This window comes from Myotis nattereri (assembly GCF_964212035.1).
Source record: "Myotis nattereri genome assembly, chromosome: 1".
In the NCBI taxonomy this organism is placed as follows: domain Eukaryota; kingdom Metazoa; phylum Chordata; class Mammalia; order Chiroptera; family Vespertilionidae; genus Myotis; species Myotis nattereri.
Genome location: NC_138075.1, coordinates 123,912,827 through 123,938,629, shown reverse-complemented (window position 1 = coordinate 123,938,629; position 25,803 = coordinate 123,912,827). Strand labels below are relative to the sequence as shown.

Here is a 25,803-nt window from a genome sequence, read left to right as displayed (position 1 = left end):
AAAACAAGACATTGGATAAATTTCCACCAAATGATCAAAACTGCGAGCAGAAAAAGAAAGGCCATTGTATGGAGATAGAAGAATGGTGGGAAACTAGCACAGAGAAGACTTGTGTTCATTACAGAAGTAACTGCCACTACAGCTATAAAATAAATCTAAAAGGAACTCTAATGCCACGCTGGCAGAGAACTTGGGGGTCAGTCAAAGGACCAGGACAAACGGGGTGTAAAACACGAATAAAGGAATGAGAAGAAACCCAGTGTCCCAAAGAGACCCTAATTAACGGAAAAGAGAACTAGTGGAGAGATTAGGAGAAAATTACTTTATGTTACGCTTTAGGAGTTTATGTTAAGAAATAATTGTTCTAAAGAAATTATTTGTTTTCATGTAGCTAACATACCCAACAATATGTGTTTCAATGAAAATGCTTCTTTCATAGTGAAACAGGAATTTTAGGGGTAAAATAGGACAGGTTTAGGAAATTTTAGAAACTTTAGGAATTAAGGGGACCATGGAGGAAGCACAGGGCTGCAGAGCAGCAGAAGGTATATTTCCATAGAATGGGGAGCTGGGAACAGCAAAAGGTCTATATTTACAAAATAAAGAGAAGGAAGCCCTTCATCCAGAAGGAGAAGAAGAAAGCCCAAAGGGAACAGGAAAACAATAAAGAAGGAGGTGGGGGAAAACCTCACATGTCCCATGAGCTGTTCACCTTTGAGCCCAGGAGTTACTATAGTAACTAGTCTAAGGGAATAGTGACCAATCAGAGGGGATATCAAGGCACCAGGATCTATAGTTTATCAGCCATAGGGAAAAGGAACTCAGTGGGACCCTTTTCCCCTCCCCACAAGGGAGTCCATTCTGTGGGACTCTTTCCCTGTCCCCACGTGGGAATCTGTACTTGTTCTTCAACAAATCTCCACCTTTGTGATACTACTCTTTGTCTGTGGATTCATTCTTTGACTCTGGCCGACAAAGAATCCGGGTTCCAGCCCAAAAATTCCATTTCAATAGAAAAATAGAAATTAATTCTCAGTTCTAAATCTACGGTGGCTATGAGCAAGGCAAACTCTGTGATCTCAACCATATGAGTGTGTCACATTATTGCCGACTTGTGGCCACTTGGCTGAAATTCAGGGGCAGATTTTGGAGAAAGATAAACATGAGAAAAAGAAATCTGTAAAACTACAGCTTAAAAGCAAATGTTTTTTATGTAGTTATCATCAGCATTTTTAGAAAAGTTAAGTCCATAGACTTTCTTTTTAAAAATTTTTTTTATTGATTAAGTTATTACATATGTGTCCTTATCCCCACATTACCCACCCCCCCCCCACCCCCTCCACTCATGCCCTCACCCCCCTGAGTCCATAGACTTTCAAAAGCTTATTACTTCCATCTAATATAACTGGGTATGCCTACCAGTGCTCATAAATCAAGTCATTAAGAATAGCAATGCAGACTTTTGTTTGTAAGATAATTATGTGAAGACTGGCTCCATTTTAGAATAGAGTTTCAAGATCCAGTGGAAACGTTCCTAAAATACTATATGGACATATAAATATAAAACTTTCTGAATGTTTCTCTCAAGGTGAAAATGTAGGTTTTAGAAATTGTTTCAGGGCACTATCAAAAACACAAAAAGTAAAACATAAAAAACAGTGCCATAGTTAACATTTAATCTTGTATGAAAATTTAAGGATGATCAAGGTGACTTTGCTTCCCATATACGTATCACACTGCCCGAAATTCGGCTTTTTCAGAAGTTATGTTGGTTTCATATTCCTGAATTAGGCAAACTGGTAGTGGATGACACTTTAGTTGGAATTAGTGTGCTATGATTGTTTTCTTCTTAATGATTTAATTAGATCTGTCTAACATGACTAACTGGAGGCTTTGACTAAAAGAGGAAAATATATCACAACATTGTATCATTCTTCTCTGGGTTAGATATTCCTAGATAGGATGTTGCATTTTGGGGGTTTGGGGTAACAAAATTAAAGCACCAGACAAATACAGGGAGTTGATACCAGGATGTAAGCAAATAAGCAAGAAAAAATAGATGGATGGATATTAAAGATAAAATTTACTTCTTACTTGCAATATTGCCTAAGAATTGCCTTTTATGTCCAGCAATGTTTATCTCTGAAATAACTCCTCTTTGTGCTCTCTCAAAAAGTTCTTCCTAGGACACTATCATTAAAAATTACTACACTTATGACTAAAAATTAAGGTTCAAAAATCACTTTTCTTAGTAAAGGAAATGACCACTTTCATGTAGTAATTTATTGGGTTCTTATTGCTAGTTCAGTGCTCATAATGTAAACCTTAAATCATGTAGTACCCCATCATCAGGATCCGTAAAGTTTAAAAAAATCTCACAAAAAATACAGGAAGAAAGGAAAGCAAGTGTATGCTTTACACAAGATCAAGTGAAAGCATTCAACAACAACAAAAAATATTTTTATTTGAACATAAAATAAAGATAAAAAATATCTTCTGTATCTCAGGAGAATGCTAAATAGCAAATAAGTTTGATTTCTGTGGGGATGTCCAGAATAGATAAATGAGAAATCTGTTTATTTATGATGAAATATGCTGGGTCTTCAAGTCTGATTGCCAAAACAATTTGTACCTTAGGACTTTATAGTCAAGTACAACATCAGAAACATGTTTTAAGATAAGCAGATCTCCTTTTATATTTCAAAACTATGTAGGGCACAACTTGGTAGTAATTTGAAAAATATTGATGTTTGGATTTAATTTAGCCTATTTTAATAGTTTTTTTAAATGTTGTTCCTTCAATTCAAAAATCTATATTCCCCTGTTGGTTCTTCATATCATATTCCAGTCTTGAATTAATGGAGGACTTTATATTTGTAAAAGGAATCAAAAGCTCTTTACAATAGTTATTAGTAATCCAGGAAATTTGGAGGTAATTCCACTGTAAATTAATGTTTCTGAAGCTACTTTCTTAAAAAAAAATAAAATGAAATGTTTATAGCATTCATGGTATTGGCTTTCCCTTTGTGTTTTTGAGCCTTCTTGCTTCAAGGAGCTTTATGGTAGTCTTATTTGATTTGCAAGCTAAAGGGAGACTGGCCATTGGTTAAAGAGAGGACAGTTTGGTCCTAAACTGGAATACAGACTAGATCAAAAGTGATAATTTATCACACATTTCAATCCAAAGATATAAGAAAATTCATGGGGTAAGCAAACAAATTGTTAATTACAATTTTAAAATACAGTATATCGTGCCTTTTTCACTGCCTTAGAAGAAACTTAAATGCTAAATTATAATATAACCAGAAACTCAGGTTACCTTAACTTTGGTATCCATTAACTTACTGCAAAACAGTCATTTCCATTAATTGTCTGAAATCAGCAAAACACTCAACTTTTTTTCAACTTCTAGATTATTATGGGAAAACAATCCAGCAGCATTTATACCATAAACAATCTGAGAGAGAGACATTTGACATGATTTAAAGGTGATTTAATATAAACTTTGGATTGGGGGATAAATTAAGACAATCTAGGCAGATATATTGAGAAAAATAAAAAATAAATGACTGAAATAAAATTTAGTTCTCTTTAGATGCTAATGTGTTAAGGGACCCTATTCTACAAGAAATTAGTTTGAACTCTTAAAGGTATACTAGTTTCAGAGTTAGTTAATTGTAATAATAATCATATAGGCAAACTAGAAATTTTCATCTCCTTTGTTTTCAGAGGCTTTTTTTTTCCTTTGGAGGAAATAAAAGTAAAAATTACCCTTTAACTCTCTGAATGATCCTTCGGGAGAATACCCTGGCCTTTTCCTTGAAAGTTTTGCCACTTCCCACTGAAAGGCCTGTAAAATAAAGCTTTCTTCTTCCTTTCCATTGGCAAGCTCCAATGGGCCCGTATAGGAGGGAAACATACACAGACTGTACCTGGGAGTGAGAGGTACACGGCTTCACCAGAGTGCTTTCTAGAGAGGAGAAGACATGTGAAAGCAGAAGAAAGCACTTTTACAACGAACAGGAAGGCTCCCACAGCTTCCAACTTAAAAGCACACTGAAAAGTTACACACATTATGTATTACTCTGCACCTTGAGCATAGGTGGGCTTCACCCTTCTCAGGCAAACACACACACACACACACACACACACACACACACACACACACACGTGTGCCCGCCCAGGAAGACAGTGGAACTTGACCCTGTTCCCAACTCTGGACTTATTACAACTGGATCAGTGTGTCCCCTCTTCACCTCGATCCCTGTCCGGGGGATGGGGGGAGGGGGGAGGGAGATAATAAAAAGAAAACCAAAACGAAAAAGAAAAGTTAATCAGTACAGCAAGGCGAGGTCTTTGGGTTTCTCATTCAACATCTCTCTCTCTCTCTCTCTCTCTCTCTCTCTCTCTCTATATATATATATATATATATATATATATATATATATATATACACACACACACACACACACACACACACACACACACACACACACACTTTGGTCCCAGGGGAACGGCAAAGCTTCATCTCCCAGTCTTGAGTGGTTCCAATCAGCTCAGCCGGGAAGAGGCGCCAGCAAGTGGGGCGATCCTGAAGGAACAAGGAGTCGCCCCGCGGGCTAAGTATTCGGAGGTGCTCTCTCGCCTCTGCCAGTCTGGCTGGTGCAGCTCCGCGCCCTCCAGTGAAGTCCCAGAAGCCGCTAAGTTTAAAGTGAACCGAGGATGGAAGCACGCTCTCTCCGCCTGCCTCAGGGAGCTCTGGGACTCAGTTCCCTGCAGGATCTTACCTTGGGCTTATCCGGAACCCCCTGTTTTCACTTCGGGAGACTTAAAGCCGCGGGGGCAGCGCTGCTGGTTGTAGGGGAGACGCTCCTGGACTGCAGCGGTGGCCGCGGATGCAGGTGTCCGCGCTGTCCCGCTGGTTTATATTTTGGGAGGCACCACCGCACAGTCCAGCTGCTGGGCGAGTGTGATCCTCCAGCTCTCGAACTCGGATCAGCCAGCGCCTTGGGGCTCCGCAGAGCTCCCCCCAGAACCCCGGACGCCGCGCCAACCGCCTACTTGGGGAGAGGAGGCGCCGTGGCAACAGCAGCTCCAGAGCCGCGCTTCTTCGGAACAAATCGGCCAGAACTGTTGCGGGGATTTCCAAACCCGGGGCTGGACTCCGAGTCTGGCGGGCATAGAGGGGGAACAGAGGAGAGGGAGGAGGAGAGACGACAAGTACCACCCGCCGGTTTCTTCCCGAAGGTGGCAGCTGTGTGGGTCCTGCTTACGGTGGTTGCCCTGTAAGCACTTCGGGGAGCCCGTCGGTGAGTTTGAGCATGAGCTTCTGTGCATCGCAGAGCAACGCTAAAGCCGGGGCTCTACCGGTAGCAGAACGCGAGAGCGCCCTACCTACCCAAGGGGACTACTAGCACGTGGCTTCCCCAGTCGGCCACGCAGAGGCCCCCGAAAGCCAGCTTCCCGCTGCAACCTCCAGCTCTCCTGTTCTCTTTGGATTCTGGCTCGCGTCCGGGCCAGCTGGGCGGGGTGCTGCGGGGCGAGGCGCTCTGCTGGGAACGAGGACCACGTGCTGGGAAAGGGTTCCCCGGTTCCGCCTGAAAGTAAAGGCGTGATTTCATTGGGGGTTTCCAGGGGGAAGCCCTTTCCCGCTGGAGGGAGTGAGGGTAGAGGGTCTTGGCGAGAAGGTCGGGAGAGCAGTGGCAGAGACTCGAGAAAAGCCAAGCCCTCCCTGTGGGGCCCTGTCTAGCGCCTAGCGATCTCCCCACCCCTTCTCTTTTCTGATTCAGGCCGGTGCCCAGTTCCCGTGGCTTTAGTGGTCAGGCTCGGCTTATGGTGACTATTGGACTTGCTTTCTACCCTTGATATGCTAAAATGTGGACAACAGATGAACCCAGTTGGTTCTCAGATATAAATGTTCTTTTCACCTTCCACTTCCAAGAAACTCTACCACCCGCTATGCTACTAAGGGGACACGGGGAGCTGGTCGCAGGTGGCTAAGATCCCAAGCCAGCAGTCCTGGGTCTCAGATTTGTCCGGCGAGTTATAACGAATGGATTTTCCACCACCGTCAGTCGTTGGCTAACCCGGCGACAATCCCTTTATACCACAAGGTGGGGCAGTGGGCGGTCAGCAAGTCCCCCCTCGGGAGGAGTTCGGAACCCTCTGGAAGTTTGCCCCCTGGCTCCAGCTTTTCCGCCCGCCCCTCACCGCTCCCCCATCCGCCCCCCCGCGCCTGCAACACCCCCGCACTTCCCAGCCCGGGGATTTGCGGGCGCTGCGCCGGCCCTCTCCAGCTGGCAGGGGTAAACCGCTCCGAACCTTCCAGGCTCAGAGGGGCCAGGGCGGCGCGGCGGCCCCCGCGGGGGTCTCCCCTGACTCTCAGTCTGGGCGGCGCGGCAGCTCCCGTCTCGGTGGCGAGGGCCGGGCCCACGGCCGCGCGCCCGCACCGCCTCCTTGCTGCAGCGCGGGGTGCAGTTGCTCGGGGTTGGGCGGTAGCTGTTGCCGGAACACGCCGCCGCGGGGAGCCAAGGGCCGGGGCCCGCCTCGGCAGAGGCTGCAGCCGGGGATCTGGGCTGCCAGCCCGGCGCCTGAGCCACGGACTCGCCTGGGTGCCGTGGGCAGCGAGCGGGGCGCTGTGTGCAGCCGCGCGGGCGCGCAGGGAGGCGGTGAGCGTGTGCAGAGCGGCCGGAATCGAGGACTGTGTGTGCGTGCGCGCGAGTGTGCCTGTGTTCCTGCGTGTTTTTCCTTCTCCCTGGAGGATGTGAAGGGCTTCGCAGCTCGCGGTTCTCTTAGGATTCTTGACTTTTCGGAGCTCTGGGCTACGAGCACAACCCACCCACATAATCCATTTTGTAAGATCGGTTTACATCTGGAGTAAAAAGCGCAACTGGACGGGGGTGGGGCCGATAAACGAAACCTTCTGGAAATACGCACACACTCATACCAGAAAGAAACAATGAAAGATCTGGGAAGATTTTCATAACCTTCTAGCGGGTTCTTCCATTTTTTTCCGAAGGATTCTGGATTTTTTTTTTCCTGCCTTTCGAAGTCATCTTGGCATTTATTTTTTTGTAAGCTGTTCTCCAGATACGTGTGTGTGTGCGCGCGCGCGTGCGCGCCTATCTGATGCATTTGACTGTCTTTTATCCAACTGCCCAGAAGCAAATGTGTTAACTCGTCTTGCCCTCCGTGTTCAGGTTCTCGAGGGCGGAGGACTCTCAGACCCATTTTCCCTGCTGGATTCGGAGCGGCTACCTGGCTGTGGACCTATGTGTGTGGATCTTTTTACCCAGAGGGTTGGAAAACGCCGGTATTAACCTGCTTCCAGGTACATCACAAGGTCAACAGAGGGTCCCGCAGCCCTCTTGTTTCTGTGCATCCAGACCTTCCTGTCTTGGCCAGAAGGATATTTACGTTTTGGACCCCGTCATTTGAAGCCAAAAGTTTAGCCCTTCCTGCTGGCTCTGATTTCTGTTCAAACAAGGTAACAAGGACAGCTTTTAAAACTGCTTAACAAAATCCCCGGCTCCTCCTCAACCTTTCCTCGGCTCCCTCCTCCCCGTCAAAATGTCACCAGCTCTTGAATTATGTGGATTTGGGTTGGAGGAGAACTTGAAGGAAACATGATCTACCGGCGATGGCTATGTCAGACCACTCTCTCTGCTGCCCTTGGTCCGGTGGGCATCCAAGCCGATCGTGAGAAGGGCCTGTCCCCTCCTTGTTGCCTCCTCCCCGTGTTGTGCTGGGTGTGCGTGTGCAAGTGTGAATGCGAGTGCGCGCGCGCCTTGGTGCGAGTGTGTGTGTGCTTCTGAGTGTGTGTGTCTGAGTGTGCGTGAGCGGCCGCCCTGTCTCTGCCCGCTCCCTGGGCGCAGAAACGTGGGTTTCATGGGGCGATCACCGCGGATTCCCCACCCAGCGCGACCTGCAGGCAGCGGCATCAGTAGCAGAAGCCATCTCTCGGACTCCCTAGGATGCAGGTGCTGAGCTATGGCAAAGGGCAGCCGAAGTGAGGAGAGAGACCCGCGTCGGACTGTGAAAGCCACCTGGAGCCACCTTGCCGGAATCGTACCTGCGGGCAGAAAGTCCTCCTACTACGGTCTTTTCCTCTAGAGGCACCAGGTAACAAGCAAAAGACTACTTGCCTCACCCAGTTTCCTTATGATCTTGTTTCTAATGTCTTATCTGCATTGCAGGCTACTTTACTTATTAATGTTTTGAAAATTATTAGCAGCTGGGTATCCAAGGGCGTTCCCTGATGTTGCAATATAATTCTAGTAGGCGGGCTATAAATCTATACCTGAGCACTTAATCTAGCAGTGAAAGCTAAGGGAATATGGATACACTCCGCCGTAGCAGATGTTTTCGGAACACTGGGCTTGGTGAACCTCTCTGAAAATGCCAGAGGTTAAAATCCAGTGTTTCCTTCGGGTTATGGTTGTCAGGGACCAGTTGGTATCCAACCCTCCCCAGATTGTGGAGTGCAAGAGGGTGCTTGGTTTCCACCCATTATTTCAGGCCAGGATAATTGTTGACCCTTCTCTACTCCTGGTGCCAGGTTGATTTTCTTTCCTTATCGTGGCAGAGCTTGCCAGATCCTTTAGTAGTTGTAAATTACACATCTGGAGACTTTAATCCCAAATGGAGTTTTTTGTAACTTGCTTTGTCTTTGCATGGAAGGAAATTCATTGTTGTTGTTGTTGTTGTTGTTGTGTGTGTGTGTGTGTGTGTGTGTGTGTGTATTGAGATATGGTTTTTAATTGTGAGGGTTGCTTTTAATGTAGCAAAATAGATCCATGAAAGAAGTCATTTGTATATCTAGAGGAGCCAGGCTAAAACCATAACCACCACCTCAACACCACCCCAGCTGTATTGTCTCAGTTGTGGAGAGGGGCTTGTGTGCAGTAGTTTGTGTGTGTGTGTGTGTGTGTGTGTGTGTGTGTGTGTGTGTCTGTATAGCATGTAATTTTGTAAATTCTTGATTTACAAGGAGTAGGGTGAAATTGTGATTGCCTAATTAATGTATTGGGTCTGAATGTTAAAATGGAGATTCCCATGGCCAGCTGAGGTAGAGCAAATTTAGTGAACTTCCAAAGCACCTATTTCTCATTTCTTTTTTCCATCACCTCCTTGTCCCTTACAGAAAAAAAAAAAAAAAAAATCCACTCCCTTCTCAGGGCATTAGGATTAGCAAGACAGAGCACTTCCAAAGTAGTCTCATCAATATTTCATTCCATCGTGGAGGTGGTCTGAATAATTCAGCGGAGGAGTGCTCGTCTGTCTCCAGCCTCCCAGCGCTGCTGGATGGCTGCACCCAGCAGAGGGTTTGGCCAGGCCCAGCACCGGGCGCCCTGCTCTAGGGGACAGTGGCTGGGACTGCTACTAGGGTTTCTCTTTGCTGAAGCCGCTTAGAAGAGTGTAGGGGCACTGCCTGCTATTCCTCTTCCAGCTGCATTTTGATAGATATCCATATGATGGCATTTGCAGACTACAAGCTGGCCCTTAGCTTGCTCCTCTGGCTTGATGTCCTGGACTCCTCTGGAGTCTGGGCTCGGCTGCTGCTGCAGCCCTCACAGGCTGGTGGTGCTAAAAAGCCATGTATGCAGCCGGCTTGGGGGCTGGGCTCCTCCACTGCAGCTGCCAGGCCCTCCTTGACACTTTCTTGGGGCGGGGCAGGAGAGCTCAGCGGCCCCCTGGCAGAGCGGGCACATCTTTGCTGAGGTGGCTCCTTGGATATGACAAGGAGGTAAAGAGAGGCATGGAGGGCATTGATGTCCTGGGCCTGCAACCCTCATCCCCTTGTGAATGAATATTCAAGAACAGAGAATAAAAGCTTGCTGCAAAAATGCCTTGATATTCAAATAGGATTTCTCAGGATTCAAAACCTGAAACTAAGTGCTTTTTCCTATACTTCCATTGGTTTCTTCTCTCCCCTCACATCCTCTGGATTGAATCAAGCTCATGTATACACCTGCTTTACCCTCAGTTGGAATACTAATGGAAAGACTACTACACCATCCCCTTCACCCCAGGCCCAGTGAAGATGAAGGAGATAGGGCCACTTTAAAGACAGATTTGCTCTTAACTTCAAGCTCTGGTGAGAACCAAGAAAGGATATAGAGGGTAACTCAGACTTAACAGAAAAGCAGGTCCCCACTCTACCTTCTGAAGACTCAAGGTACTGCCTGCATAAAACTAAAAAATTCTTGGGAATTTGGGAAAAAATAAGTGATTTTTTTTTTCTTTTAGTGAATTTATTGGCATTTCTCCCATCACTCAGAAAATCCTAGACAGAAAACTGTCTTCTGTACACTACAAATCTGACAAGGACACCTCTTCGTCCCCCAAATTTCTCCAGAATATTATTACAACAGAAGCTATATCATTTGTAATATTTGTTAACAAATAAGGCATACCTGTTTAGAGTGTGCCCAAGAAAGAAGGACTGCTGGTGGAGCATATATGTACTTGGGAAAATAATGAAATAATCTTTTCCCTCTTCATTTCACTTTTTTTTTTTTTTGCCTTTTCTCACTAAGGAGCTAAGGATTTAGGGAATTGTAGGTCAAGTCTTGCCCTTTTACCCTCATCCTCAGGGGTTTAGGTGAAATGTCATAACCATAAACACCTGCTAGCACAGAGTTTCATGTATAGAAGTTCCTAAAAAATGGACATTTCTGCCTCTTTTTGCTTTTCCTGTCTGGAGAGACAGAACTGTGCAAACCAATTTGGAGATCTGAGTCCACTGTGCTTGTTAAGCACTTGTCCTTAGAGCTGGCTTGGCTCTTTAGCAGGTTAGGACTGACAGGTATTGATAGGAAATATCTCAGCAAAATCTTCCTTCCTTGTAAGCCCTCTTATGGTCCCAATTAAGAGGGCAGAGTAATAAGAAAGCCAGGACACCCATGGGAACCAATATGAGCATATAGGCAGGTGGAAAGAAGTTGTCATTTGACTTCTGTCCCCCAGACCATTTCTTTTAGTCATTTTCCCATTTCTTTTTTCAAGAAGGGAATGACCTTGAGCAACACCAATCTTCTGTGTTTCACACATGTCTTTTTCTCCCACAGGCATGCGATATATACATATAGGAACACACACACACCTCATTTTTGAAATGTGAGATTTCTGTGCTTATGTGTTTTGGGATGGGTTCATCAGGATATATCTGACAGATGCCAGACAGAGGTGATTTTCTTTCTTTTTTTTTTCTCAAGAGGGATGGCAACAACTGTGATCATTTGAGGGAAAAGTGCCCCACCCTTTCCCTCTCTTCTATTATTTTTGACTCCTCTATCATTAAATGTATTAGTGTAAAGCAGTATCTTGTTATGGTATTTTATGTAAATGACCATCATATGTTATATCTGCTTTTTATCTTGTCATTAATGACCAACAGTTCCTTGGTCCATTTCAACCAGTGCTCTGTTTCCTCTTGCTGCTTTAGAAGCACTTTTGGCTTCATAGTTTTGCTGAGTTTTCTAGCTGGTGAAATTAGGATCTTGCTTTCTGCTGATACTATTGCTGTGTTCTTATGTGGTTGGGATGAGATGCTTGCAGATATCAACCAAGGTTCCTGCTTCTACATGAAACTACTACATAATAGCTCATGAGTATTCAGTTATATTAGGAGATATTTACAATAAACATTGCTAATACGTTGTGTGTGTGTGTGTGTGTGTGTGTGCGTGTGTGTGCACGTGCGCGCCAATTTTGGAGTTGGAGGAAGCAGGCTACTTGAAATTTTCTAAAGGCTTAACTGGCTAATCTATTCACTAATTCCAGTGGTTTTAATTTCCTCTTTACCCAGAAATGTAATATATTACCAATACTTTCAGAGTTTTGTGTATGATATAATCTGTTATAAGTTCCATGTTTCATTGAAGTATAAAGATATAAATTTAGGCTTTTAAATAGATGTGATTGTGACCTCCTAGGACAACTGACTAACAGGGAATTTTGCTCAATAATTCCATTGACACACGTGTATACTTTGCCTTGTTCAGTAAATTTAGAGAGTGAGACTACACATTATATTTCTACAGCCCACATTTTTATTCCTGTGGCATCCTTTAATCATTGAGGACTATTTAAAACCTAAGGCAGAATAATTTGTCCATGGCTTGGTGTGTGTATGGTGAAATTAGGAAGTACTGTGTTTATAAGTATTGAAGCTATTCTGGTTAGAGGCAAACCATTTTTATTATGCTCTATTAACATAAATTGTAAGTAATTATGAAAACCCCAAATTTATATAAGTATAAAAAAGAGATAGAAATATAAGGATTTAATGCAGAGATAGTTAATGCTATATTGAAACTTTTATATCAGATTATCCTAATAGATACTGTTCTGATAGAGTGCTACTAAATGAACTATGACATGATTTAATACTAATTATTAAGATGGTTAACAAGTGATAGAATATTACGGTGGAGTTACATAGTTTTATAAATGAACTATCATTTTACTGATACCAAATAAATCATATGAAAAGGCTTTATTATTAAAACTACAAACTATTTTTGTAAGGTTTCTAGGAAATTTGCTTTGATTATTGAAGTTACAAACTTGGTCACTTTGAGAGGAAAATGTCAATTGATTAATTTGGGTCTTCCTCAAAAATATTTTTATGAAAGAAATCTGTTTAGTCATAAATTTTCTGCTCTTCTTTTTTTTGTGGTTGAATATATGTAATTCATTATTTTAAAAAACTCCCAATGAAGTATTTTGAAATTGGTGTTATTATAATCCTTGTGAAGAATAACTGCAGAATTTCCATTCAATAATGCATCAATTTTAGATTTAACAAAAAAGGCTCTAAAAGAAGTAATAAGATACATAAAGTTACAGGATCATTTTTTCCCAACTCTGGGAACAGTTCCTTAATTCTTAGAAAAAGAATAAAAGAAAACACTAATTAGATCAATATATGCTCAATTAGAACCACTATATTTTATCAGGGATAGAAGCCAAAACAGTGTTGTTTAAGTTACTGTATTTTCACTTTGCTTGCACAGTTCCTTTGAGGAAATGCTAAATTGTCCAGGGCACACAACAGTTTCTCTCTGGATTCCATTCCCCATGTAGACTTCTCATTTCCTGTCCAGAAGTAGGTTTTCATGAACCTTAGTAGTGTCACTTCCAAAGTTATAGGATGCCTGCATTAAAGTGATTTACTAGTGGGGACATATCAATTCTGTAACCATGAAAATGAACTTTCTCTATTTTCTTTGGAAGAACAGGCTGTGGTATATATTTCTCAGTAATTAACACTTTTTGTTATTTTTTTTTCTCATGGTGTAAAATGAGGTTATGAGATGATTTATGTGCACTTGTCTTATTAGTGCTAAGGCATTTATATAGGAACATTAAAATTCATATAATTTATATGGCAACATTGAACACAGCATTGAGTAGTATGTATGCTTTATTCTACATGGAGAAAGATAATTATATCACTAATAGTCACAGGTATTTTAGTTTGAAATGCCTCATTTAATAGAAATGTGCTTCCCTTGACACTGAGAATTTAGGGTTGTTTATAAGAATTATGGAAAGTACTTGCCATGTTTTGACTGTTCAAATATTAGGCACTTTAAAAACATATAACTAGACATTGGATCCTGACCTCAAGGAACTTGTTTTCTTAGTAATATGAAACATATAAACAATGCATATGCTTGAAAGTAACTGATATTTTCAATTATATTTTGATATTTTATGTTTGTAGTAGGAGAGAGAGGAAATAAAAAAAATTGTAACGGTGTTTTGTGGAAGATGGTGTATGCAGTGGTTAGAAGCATGAACTTGGGGATTTCACGAACCTGTGTCTCAGGCCTGTGTAATCTTGAGCAAGTCTTATAACCTCTCTGAGCCTTGGTGTCCTCACCTCTAAAATGAAGCTAGTAATAAAAGACACACTTAGTTGCTATCATCTCATCATTAGCAATCTATCTATAATAATAAAAGCATAATATGCTCATTAGACCGGACGTCCTTCCAGACGACTTTCCAGACGAAGCGAGGGCTGCTGCAAGGGAATCGCAGGTTCTGGGTGCCAGAGGGAATCCGGTGCTGGCAGGCTGGCAGTCAGGGGATTGAAGGCCTACTCTTGAACAAATTCCGTGCATCAGGAATATATATATGCCTAAGCTACCATTCAACCGTTGGACCGGTAGCTATGATGCACACTGACCACCAGGGGTCAGATGCTTTGACCGGTAGGTTAACTTGCTGCTGGGGTCGGGCTGATCGGGACTGGGCGAGATAGGCCACACACACCTTGGAAAAATCCATGCACCGGACGGTTTTGGCCCAATCCCTACAAGACAGGCCAAGGGACCCCACCGGTGCACAATCAGGGCAGGGAGGGACCACGGGAGGGCTCCAGAGTGTGTCTGGCCCATCTCGCTCAGTACCAGTCAGGGCTGGCTGGCTGGGGAGGGACCCCACTGGTGCATGAATCCATGCACCAGGCCTCTAGTTATGAGCATAAAAGAGAAATTAAAGGGTATAGTAATTGGATAGGTTAAGGCTTATATTTTGGAGCAGTGGTTCTCAACCTGTGGGTCACAACCCCTGAAAATACATCCTGCATATCAGATATTTATATTATGATTCATAACAGTAGCAAAATTATAGTTATGAAGTAGCAACAAAAATAATTTTATGGTTGGGGGTCACCACAACATGAGGAACTGTATTAAAGGGTTGCAGCATCAGGAAGGTAGAGAACCACTGTTTTGGAGGGTCATAGACCCTCAGAATTCCAAGGAATTCTAAAGCCAAACCAAGGGTCATATAGTCCAGTGTCTTCAGTCACTAAGCAGAAGATATAAAGCTGGAAAATTGACTGGGTTTAAGACATTGTAGGCTGGACAATCTCTGTACACCATAGAGTGTAAGACTTACCCAAGACATTAACATTTAAATTTATTTTAACCTTTGTTGGGTCTGTCATTGTGAAATTTTTGTGTTAGTCTTAAAATTTTCTCTAAAGCCAGATTGGTCATCTTGACTAAGTATGAGAACCCTCAGTGATTCTAAAATCACTCCACCTAAAGTAGAATATTCCATTTTTGAATAGGCATATTACATAATTTCTTTTTTTCATTAAACCAAAAATCTGGCATCCTGTGGCTTGTAATTAATTTTATTATAGAAGGAGGGGTACACAATAAGCCTAATTCCCAATGACAGTACCTCAAATATTTAAACTGACTTATTTGAGATCCCCAAACCATGATTGCTCTGCTTTTGATTAAATCTAACTCTGGACACAAACTGATCATGATTTTAAGCCCTATTATCTTTTATACTCAATAAATGTTAGCTATATGTCTTCATCATCACTCTCTTCTAGATGGACTTGATTTTTTTTTGCCTCACTTTTAATTGAAGCATGGTATCAGTGCCAACAAAACACATGTGATGATTAGCACAGAGTTGAGCAGGGCCATCATTTCTTTGCTTTTGGAACAGAGAAAGCAGGTATACATGGTTTAACTCTCCATCTGCATTCATGCCAAATATTACTATTTGATTAATTACTAGTTTTCTTTTGAGCCGGGACAAGGCCTTGGAGTCCCTATGGTGATTGCCACAGAAAAGAGGGTTAGGGGGAGGTAGGAGAGGGTACAGGGGGAGATACATGGTGATGGAAGGTAAATTGACTTGGGGTAGGAAACACAGAATACAATATACAATGATATCTTATAGAATTATACACATAAAACTTCTATAATTTTATTAACCCAATAAATTTAATGAAAAAATTAGCATACCTCTGGGATGCTACAACTAGTCTATCCAAGTTTGGCCACAACTTTAAGAGTATTTGCCATTCTGAGTCTAGACACTAGTAAAAATACCTATGTAAACCAAAATTAATTTCAGAATATAAGAAGGAATAAAATACATTTATTTGAGCAAAAAGGAGCTACAGTCCAGGAGATACTGATTCAGGTAACAACCTAAACTAGGGAGGCCATCTTTTGTAATAGAAGTTTCTCTCCAGGTTCTTAAGTTCATTTTATATAAAAGTTTTCCATATTGTGCGATTCTGATTGGACAGGGCAGGTCTCAGTCTGTTGGTAGAAAGATAAAATCAGGGTTTTCCTGCAGTTTTCAGACTTTATAAACAAGTGAGGCATTTTTCGGGAAGCTGAGAGTTCAGTTGGAGGTTCTTCCTGGTGTACAGGAGGAGCTCTTGTCAGCAAACGGGCACTAGGCTCGTATTGTGTATAAATTTGGGGCCTTTAAATTTGGAGAGTATGTTTTAGCAGATAAATTTCTTCTCGGGGTTCACATCAAATGAATCTTCTCTAAGTCCATACCTGAGCCCACTTTCTCAATGATTTGCTTATAATGAAGAAATAAACTTAATCTTTTCACTAAATATTGAAAGAAAACTAACTTATACATTGTAATGATATTATTCATACTAAATGTGAAAATGAAATAGAGAAAGCTTAGATTAGTAGATTTTACCTGATACTAAGGGGGTTGGTTGGCTGCCTCATGAGCTCTCTGATCTGGATAAGAATGACTCAAGCCCATCCTCTGATTCCTTTAGCAAACATTTACTCATCATTTAGTGCATGCTGAGATACTCTGCTCACCATTGTTCCTTTGAGACACAAATGCCAAATGAGGAAGCTGCAGCCCAGAAGGAACAAATATTCCTTCAGAAGCGCAGCCTTAGGACAGAGTCAGTGTTGATGACATTCTCACATATTAGCCTTTTAATTTCCTCTTAAACCTAGATGAAACTGATTTCTATGTTCAGTTAATTTGTGCTACCTCCTCCATTTTTGAATAAAATTGACAACGATACTCCTAGCAGTTTCTCCAGCCTTCATATGAGGATACCTAATTTCTAACAAAGGGAAAAAATAATTTGAATATAGAAGGAAATTACAGCAAATCTCCCTTTTATCTGGTGTATTTGTAGAATGACTCTAGGACAGTGGTTCTCAACCTGTGGGTTGTGACCCCTATGGGGGTTGAACGACCCTTTCACAGGGGTTGCCTAAGACCATCGGAAAACATGTATATAATTACATATTGTTTTTGTGATTAATCACTATGCTTTAATTATGTTCAATTTGTAACAATGAAAATACATCCTGCATATCAGATATTTACATTATGATTCATAACAGTAGCAAAATTACAGTTATGAAATAGCAACGAAAATAATTTTATGGTTGGGGGGTTCACGACAACATGAGGAACTGTATTAAAGGGTCGCGGCATTAGGAAGGTTGAGAACCACTGCTCTAGGATATCAACATTCTTCATAATCTTGAATGCTATTTGTTTAAAAATGTCATTTAAATGCTTTACTTTTAGCATAAGCCCTACATTGTTAAAATTGACACACTAATTCTAAATCTAGTTTTCCTTCTCTTAATGACTTCAGGTCTTCACTGTATATGTTAGTGATTGCAAAATGCTCTCAGGAACCAATCTGTGACATGTTTGAGGCAGTTTTTACTGAAACTAATTTTTCCCGAATATTTTTTCTCTTCTGGCTTCTATATATGATCATTCTTTGATTTATCCTTGTTCTCTTATAGCTAACATTTTTTAGTGAGCCTATTTTACTTCTTCAATCACTGATAGGAACTTATTAATAAAATAACAAGATCCTTAAATATCTTTGGAAAGTAAGAGCCTGAGGATGAATACAATTCTATGACCTCCTCCACTGAGGGAAGCACATGAGTTTTCCTCCAAGTACTCTATGTGGAAAGCACTGGATGATGCTAACAAGTATAACTTGGATAATATATAAGAGATGTTGCCCTAGCTGGTTTTGCTCAGTGGATAGAGTGTTGGCCTGTGGACTGAAGGGTCCCAGGTTCTATTCCAGTCAAGGGCATGTACCTTGGTTGCGGGCACATACCCAGTAGGGGGTGTGCAGGAGGCAGCTGATCGATGTTTCTCTATCATTATGTTTCTAACTCTGTATCCCTCTCCCTTCCTATTTAAAAATCAATAAAATATTTTTTAAAAATATATCTATATTAATAAAAGGGTAATATGCAAATTGGTCATGAAACCTTCACAGTCACGACCTGATATGCTAATTAGTCATGACCAGTATGCAAATTGACCATCACTCCAACACACAAGAGGGCCGCCCCCATGTCGCCACAAAATGGCCACCACAAGATGGCCTGCAGGTGAGGGCAGTTGTGGGTGATCAAGCCAGCAGGGGAGGGCAGTTAGGGGCAACCAGGCCTGCAGGGGTGGGCAGTTGGGGGCAACCGGGCTGGCAGGGGAGGTCAGTTGGGGATGATAAGGCCGGCAGGGGAACAGTTAGGCATTGATCAAGCTGGCAGGGGTGTGGCTAGAGGGTGATCAGGCTGGCAGGCAGAAGCGGGTAGGGGCAATCAGGCAGGCACGCAGGTGAGCGGTTGGGAGCTAGCAGTCCTGAATTGTGAGAGGGATGTCCGACTGCTGGTTTAGGCCCGATCCCACTGGGCCTAAATGGGCAGTCGGACATCCCTCAAGGGGTCCCAGATTGGAGAGGGTGCAGGCTGGGCTGAGAGACACTTACCCTCCCGCCCCCCAGTGAACGAATTTCATGCACTGCACCTCTAGTATATATATAATAGATATTGATCATCATCAGCAGCATCTTCATCATTTCCTGAGAATGTACTCTGTGCTAGGCATGCATTATTGATTTTCACTTTCCTCTACTCCATGGAATAATCATACATCTTAGGCATGATTATATACATTTTTAGAAGAATAAGTTGGAGCTGAGGGCAGTAACTTTACTTGTCCATGATTATATGACTAATAGATGATAGGGCTAGAATTCAAGTCCAAATTCTTCTGATTCTAAAGAAGTTATATGTGCTATACTTAGGAAATTTCCCCCTCTTTCTACCCATTGCCATGAGGTCTGAGCAGACTGATGTTGCAGTCCTTAATGAGAGTTTCAGGCTCTTCCCCCCTCACCACCCCCCGCCCCCAACCTCCTTCTATTGGGACAAGGCCAGAGAAAAAGTCAAATGCCAAACTCATTCTGCCACCTTTATTACAAATTTCTATGCTGTTATTTTAATGACAGAGAGGCCTTATAGCTGGAATCTGATGTTTAATTCTAGCTATATATTTGGCAGAACAGACCATTTCTAGATTAATTCATGTGGTGTATTTCCCTCTGTTATTTACTTTCTGACCTCCTTTGGAAAATTTAAAATGGCCACAAATTTATTGTATGTCTTCCCATCAAGAGTAGATATCTGTTACCCTTCTCCTTGAATCTAGACTGGCATTCGACTTGTTTTGAAGGATAGGTGTGGCAGAAGTAATATGGCATAACTACCAAGCTGAACCCTCTAGAGCAGCGGTTCTCAACCTGTGGGTCGCTACCCCTTTGGGGGTCGACTTACCCTTTCACAGGGGTTGCCTAAGACCATCAGAAAACACATGTATAATTACATATTGTTTTTGTGATTAATCACTATGCTTTAATTATGTTCAATTTGTAACAATGAAATTGGGGGTCACCACAACATGAGGAACTGTATTAAAGGGCCGCGGCATTAGGAAGGTTGAGAACCACTGCTCTAGAGTCCAGGAACCCTCTATTCTTGCCATCCTGGAAAAATATTATCATCATGTGAAGAAGCCCAGGTTTCCTGCTCTAGACAGTGGCCCAGCTGACAGTCTGCAGCAATGGCAAGGCATGTGAATGAGGCCACCTTATACCATTCAGACACAATTGAGTTTCCAATAATTATAGTCACATGGTGACCCCAGGTGAGACCAGCAGAAGAACCAGCTCATATTTATGACCCACAAATCATGAAGAAATAAAATGGTTGTTACTTTAACCCACTAATTTTTAAGGTAGGAATAAATAACTGAGACTCCCTGCCTGCCCCACCCCAACTCTCTGCCCGTTTGGGTCATGGGACATAGCCACCCACCATGCCTATTTTGGAAGACAGCCTTACCTCCATTTTTTAATACTTTCATCAAATATATGTTAACTATTTATAATATTCCATCCTGCTGTCCGTCCATCCACATAAACATGGATTTTTGAAGAATATATTATTTATTAACCTTTAGGAGTATTTGCTGATTCCTTAAATATATTGAATGTCCTCAAAATGCTTTTTTCTAAGATGCTTCCTAATATGGCTAAATGTAATTTTGATTTGTGTTTTCTTCTTCACCCACTTATTACTGCATTAGAGAAGCTTCCCCAAAAGGGTTATTCTCTTATGCAAGAGGCCATGCCATTCACCTAAAGCCCAAGGAAGAATCTGTGTTTGTTTCTCCAAGTTGCATTTGGGCTTGGTTTAGTTCAGAGTGACATTTTGTCATTTCTCAAGATTTCATTTTACTTCCTAATTATATTTCAGTAGTTCATATTTACTATTCATTTATTCTGTAAATTAAACCTAGATAGCACAATTACTTTATTCTGGGACTTCATACACACCTTGTTTTATTTAATAATGTTCTCATTTATGCATCACATTACTCTACAGGAATTTGGCATACTGGTGCAGGTATAATAAGGTGCAGAATGTAGGCCATGGAACAGTACAATTATGGTTTTCCAACTTGCTGATTACTATTTGTTTACAAAAAGTACATAGTTACAAAGTAAGTACAATCAAATTCAGTGTTTTTAGTTTTAGTAAAGAGATACATTTGTGAGGGGGTACTTGGAAATGCATATCACATTCACCTAAATATTTTCCACAAAGGTATTTTGTCATGGATATGAAAAATCTCCCTGAAATATATTGAAAATGAAATACTTTATTTATATTTTTTTTCTGTTTTCTCATAATATGAATTTAAAGTTTAATATAAGTAAGGTAATGTATATTGTGTTAATCATTTGAAATTTTTACTAGTGATTTCAAAATAACCAAGCACATATTTTATCTGCTGCTGCCATAATATACATTAAAATTAATTTTCTTAGCATGATGTATATCAGTTCCCTCATCTAAAAAATGGGGTTAATGTTAGTGTCCCGATGGCCTGTTGTGAGAAGTAAGCCAAATAATGCTTCTCAGGACTTCACATAGTGACTGGAAAATAATAGAATGTTGAACAGCACTAGCAAGAAATATATCTTATATTTTATATATCAGAGTGTAATATTTAGTCTGAGTAGATTGTCAGCTTGTAAATCTCATTCTTCTTTACTCTGTGCAGGCCCTGAGATTGAAGAAATCTTCTAAGACAAAATCAGGAAGATACTTTTATTTCCCAGTGATTGCAGAAATTAATAACAAAAAAGAAATTAATAACAATAAACTTTCATACAGATCTAAAATAACTCAATATAGTTAAACTAGCTAGAATGATATTTTAACAGTATTATCTCAAATAATGTATGAGCTTTGGAACATGATTTGGAAAATAACATGATTTGAAGATAACAATTATTTTAAAAATTATCTAATAGGTAAGACCAGTCCAGGTTTTTCACAGAGTTTTAAAAATTATACAATTTGGTGGAGCTTTTGAGGAAAGACAGTATCAAATTAAAAACACAAAAGAAAGGACCTGTGTGTGCAACATTAGCTTGGAAAATTTGCCTTTTATGTCATGCACATGTTCATCAAATTCTGGAGAAAATGAGTAATTTTCTTTCTTTTCTGTTTGGGAAAATTGATTTTATACTTCTTTAGACTAATTTGTGCCAAGAACTGTTTTATTAATTCATGGTAATCCCTTTAATAGTTCTAGTACATCTTTGAGTATTTTTATTAAATTGGAAATGGAAATATTTATCTAAGTACCTATATAAGTATATCACTATCACTTATTATTTTATTGGGATCAAAATAAATGGATGAATCAATTTGTATAATTAATGACCAAATTTTCCAATGAAAATTTGGGGAGATCATTTCTTCAATTTTAGGTGATACCTGTAACATTACAGTTGAAAATATGGAATAAATAGTTGTCTCTAAAGTATCTATGTTAAAGGAAGAAAGCAGATTCAAGGGCAATTTTAAAGAAAAATAGGGAATTTTAGTGAAATCTTGCGTGTACACTCAGGAGGTATTGTTTGAATATTTATATGTACATTCATTAATAAATACTGGGTTTGGAGTCGAGCACTAAATCTATGTTGATAAATAATAGAAAGAAAACAGTTTCATTTTTTATAGTTACTTCCTGTATATTGCTGTTTACATAATAATTTTAATATTTGAACATTTGGGGATCCATGGAAAACTATATCACAGTTTTAAAAAACTCTCTCTCTCTCTCTCTCTCTCTCTCTCTCTCTCTCTCTCTCTCTCCTTAAAAACAATGTATATATCTCCTTGGAAAACAGTGTCATGTTTTAATATTATTATGAAGATTTTCCCTATTTTGCCCATCCACATATTCCCTCTATAAAATAAAATCCATATTCAGAATGGAAAGTATCAACTCTTTAAAACTGCTTCAAACCACATATTACAAAATATTACTAGATGAGGTAATAGGTTTTCTGGGATTCAGTGCTTCTTGGATGGAGAGAATCCATGTGAACTGAGTTTAAATGGAGTTAATACTCATTACCGCTGAATTCGGTGCTATCAGTAACAATTTAAATATATGATTTACCATTGTAAGTTGAAATCATATATTGACTATACAACAGTCGAAGGAGGAGTTGAGACCTGCAGTTGAATAATATTTCAGAGTGAGACAAATGGAGTGATGTGGGGTAGTAAGCTTGTTAGAGTTCAGGTTGTGTAATCAGCCTTCTATAGCATAAGATTTTTGTTTTCAACAACTTACGACTAGAAAACAGGGTTGTGTTACTTAGGGCTCATTTATCTGTAATTGGAAAACCCAAGCCAAACTGGCTCAAGCTGAAGGAATTTCTTGGTTCACACAACCAAGAGCATGAAGCAGAGTTATCTTCAGGTATAGTTCGAGTCAGATTTGAAATAATTGAAAAATTGAATCCAACTTTCAGCTCTATTTCTCTTTGTTAATTTATTTTCTCAGATTTGGAAGGATGGCTCACTGGCCTCACATCATCACAACACTAAAGCCAAAGGCAGAGGGAGGAAGACAAAGAAAGAGGGAAGGAGGAAAAGAGAGAGAGGGTGGGGAGAGGGGGTACTGCTTCCTGGCGGTCTGAACAAAGATTCTTTAACTATTTCTTTTCAGCCCTAGTTGTTTAACTTGTTTTCTTCTAATATCTCCAAACTTGGAACTTGGTTAGAAGGAGTCAAATAACTGTTTGGTTTATTTACCTCTTCCTTCATCCTGTGCTATCCTCTTTCCATCCTTCTATCCTCCTTCCATTTTTCTTTCAGAATTATTTTCCATGAAAAGCCATTCTTCTATTCGCCATGTGAAATTTTAATATTTTTCTCTGATAATCAGCGTTTCCTGATTAGGAGGAAAATTATTTTTCCTCCTACCTTTCTAGGTTCTTGGCTAAGACCCTCCCTCCCCATAATAAAAGTATAGGTTAACCCGAGAAAAACAAACAAAAGCTTAATACTGTGTATATCTCCTGTAGACATGGAAGACTGCGTAACTCCCCCAGATGGCCAAGCCATTACCATCTTTAGCTAAAGACCAAAGATACTGAGAGTGGGGAGGGAGTTATGGGAGGTAAACAAGCCAAGCACTTAAAAGTGATAGTTGTGCCTTCTCCGTTGATAAATTTCTAGAGATTTTCTCATCCTCTTCCAGGTACAGAGTGAAGACATTACAATGGAAATTTTCCTTATAAATGTAAATATATTTTACGAAAGAGTGACTACTACTTAGTTTTTAGAGCTATTCTTGTGTTATTTCTTAAAAACAATTAGTAATCCTTATGCCAAAGAGGCATATTTTGGGGTGGTAAATCCTGTTCCCCTAAACTGCTTTAAGATTTCTTAAATAAATTAAAAGTGGTCCAACCATAGTCTTACCATAAAATACTTCAAATGGGTAGGTCTAATAGAACTTAGCTACAAAGAAGAATGTATCTGTCTGTCTTTGAGAAATTGTCATCCTACTATTGTTGACCTATATTTGTCTAGGAAAATGTGTATATTCAAGAACAATAAAGAATCACAATTCAGGATATTCATGGCTAGTCACTTGCAAGTCCAGAGAACAAAAGAGAGTCCTTTGGAGGAAACTGGGCATTGGAAGTATAGTGGCTTTTCATTGGCTGAGTGGTGGCCAGGCAGGAAGGAGATCCTCATTCTTCCCGCTGGAGTAATAAAGACAAAAACATCTTCCTGTTGGCTGTGGAGAGTATAGTCACTTCCTTTTTGGGGTGAGTGCTAGGGCATGAGTGGCCCTCCCCAGGGAAGAGATTAACCAAAGAATTTATATGCGTATATGCATAACCCAAGGACACTGACAATAATGTGGTGAAGGCCTGGGGTGGGGATGGAGTGGGATGGAGGGGATCAATGGGAAAAACAAGGTGGCTTATATAATATTTTCAACAATAAAGATAAATTTTTAAAAAAGAAATGATATTTTTCTTTATTAATCTTCACACTGTAATACAATAGTAGTAGTTTATTTATATACATAGGCATGTCTCACTTTATTGTGCTTCACTTTATGTGATTCACTAATACTGTCTTTTATTTTATTTTTTGCAAATTGAAAACAAGACCCTCTAACAGCAGAAATTATGACTTGCTGAAGAAAGATGATGGTTAACATTTTTTAGCAATATATATTTTTTAATTAAGGTGTGTACATTTTTTTAGATATGCTATTGCACACAGTATAGTGTAAATATAACTTTTATATGAACTTGGAAACAAAAAATTGCATGTGACTTGCTTTATTGCAGTTTTCACTTTATTGCTATGGTCTAGAACTGAACTTGCAATATCTCTGAGGTATGCCTGTATGTGTGTGTATGTGTGTGTGTACATACACATATGTGCATGTATATATATGCACATGCATCTACATAAGCTTGTTTTTTACATAAGCTTATTTTTATCAAATACAAAATCTCTATATACAAGCTATATATTGTACTCTGCAATGATCACACTTTAAAAAGGAGTTGTAAATAATTTTTAAGCTAAGTGGTTGTGGAAAATAGTCATCTACTATTCATTTGAAAATAAAGTGTAGTAAAATTATAAAAGATAAAATGATTATGACTGAATTTAAATATAATTTTTTAAAGACTCAGATAGCTTTCTTTTTTGTTGTTCATACACCAGAGATTATACAAGTGCCAGAATAATTATTGTAGATTTTGCATTTGTTTTTATGATTTTTTTGATCTTCTCAACTATAACATTCTCCATTATGATTATTGATTTCTCGAAGTCATACTCATTTTTTGATAGGAACAAACCTATATTTTCTTATCAACTTCCCTTCTTTCTACTAAGATGTGTGATAATAATAAACTCGGTTTTAACTAAGATAAACCATCAGTGTTTATTGATTTCAGGTGAAGGAGGGAAGGAATAAGCCCCTGGCATGGGGTGAGGTGGGCACTTTGAGAGCCTCTGCCTCAGCATAGGGTCAGCTCAGCTATTAAAGCTCAGCCTTCCATCCGCGAAAGGCTCATTGCTGTTCCCTCAGGACCATAGCATTCTTGCAGTCGCTAAATAAACTTCCATTCAATGAATACAACAGCTAAAACTCATACCTGTGGGGATTTTGAAAAATTTCTCTGTGTTCGAGTTTCTATTAAGTGGAACATCAGAGAAGTAATCAAATGCACCAATGTTTTGCAGGGAACTCCATAATGCAGTTACTGGTGTATGCAACCTATAGTAAGTGCTTTGATTTGATTTTATTTTAATCCCC

At 40.3% G+C, this 25,803-nt stretch overlaps 1 protein-coding gene across 1 annotated transcript in view; it reads left to right on the top strand.

The window, feature by feature from the left end:
• Positions 1-6,692: 6,692 nt before the first annotated feature.
• The window catches only part of LRFN5 (leucine rich repeat and fibronectin type III domain containing 5), a gene marked incomplete at both ends in the record, with an annotated part of 293,934 nt that continues 274,823 nt past the window's right edge, over positions 6,693-25,803 (top strand). Inside the window, one exon of the mRNA XM_081110418.1 lies at positions 6,693-8,121. The remainder of the gene's footprint in view (positions 8,122-25,803) is intronic.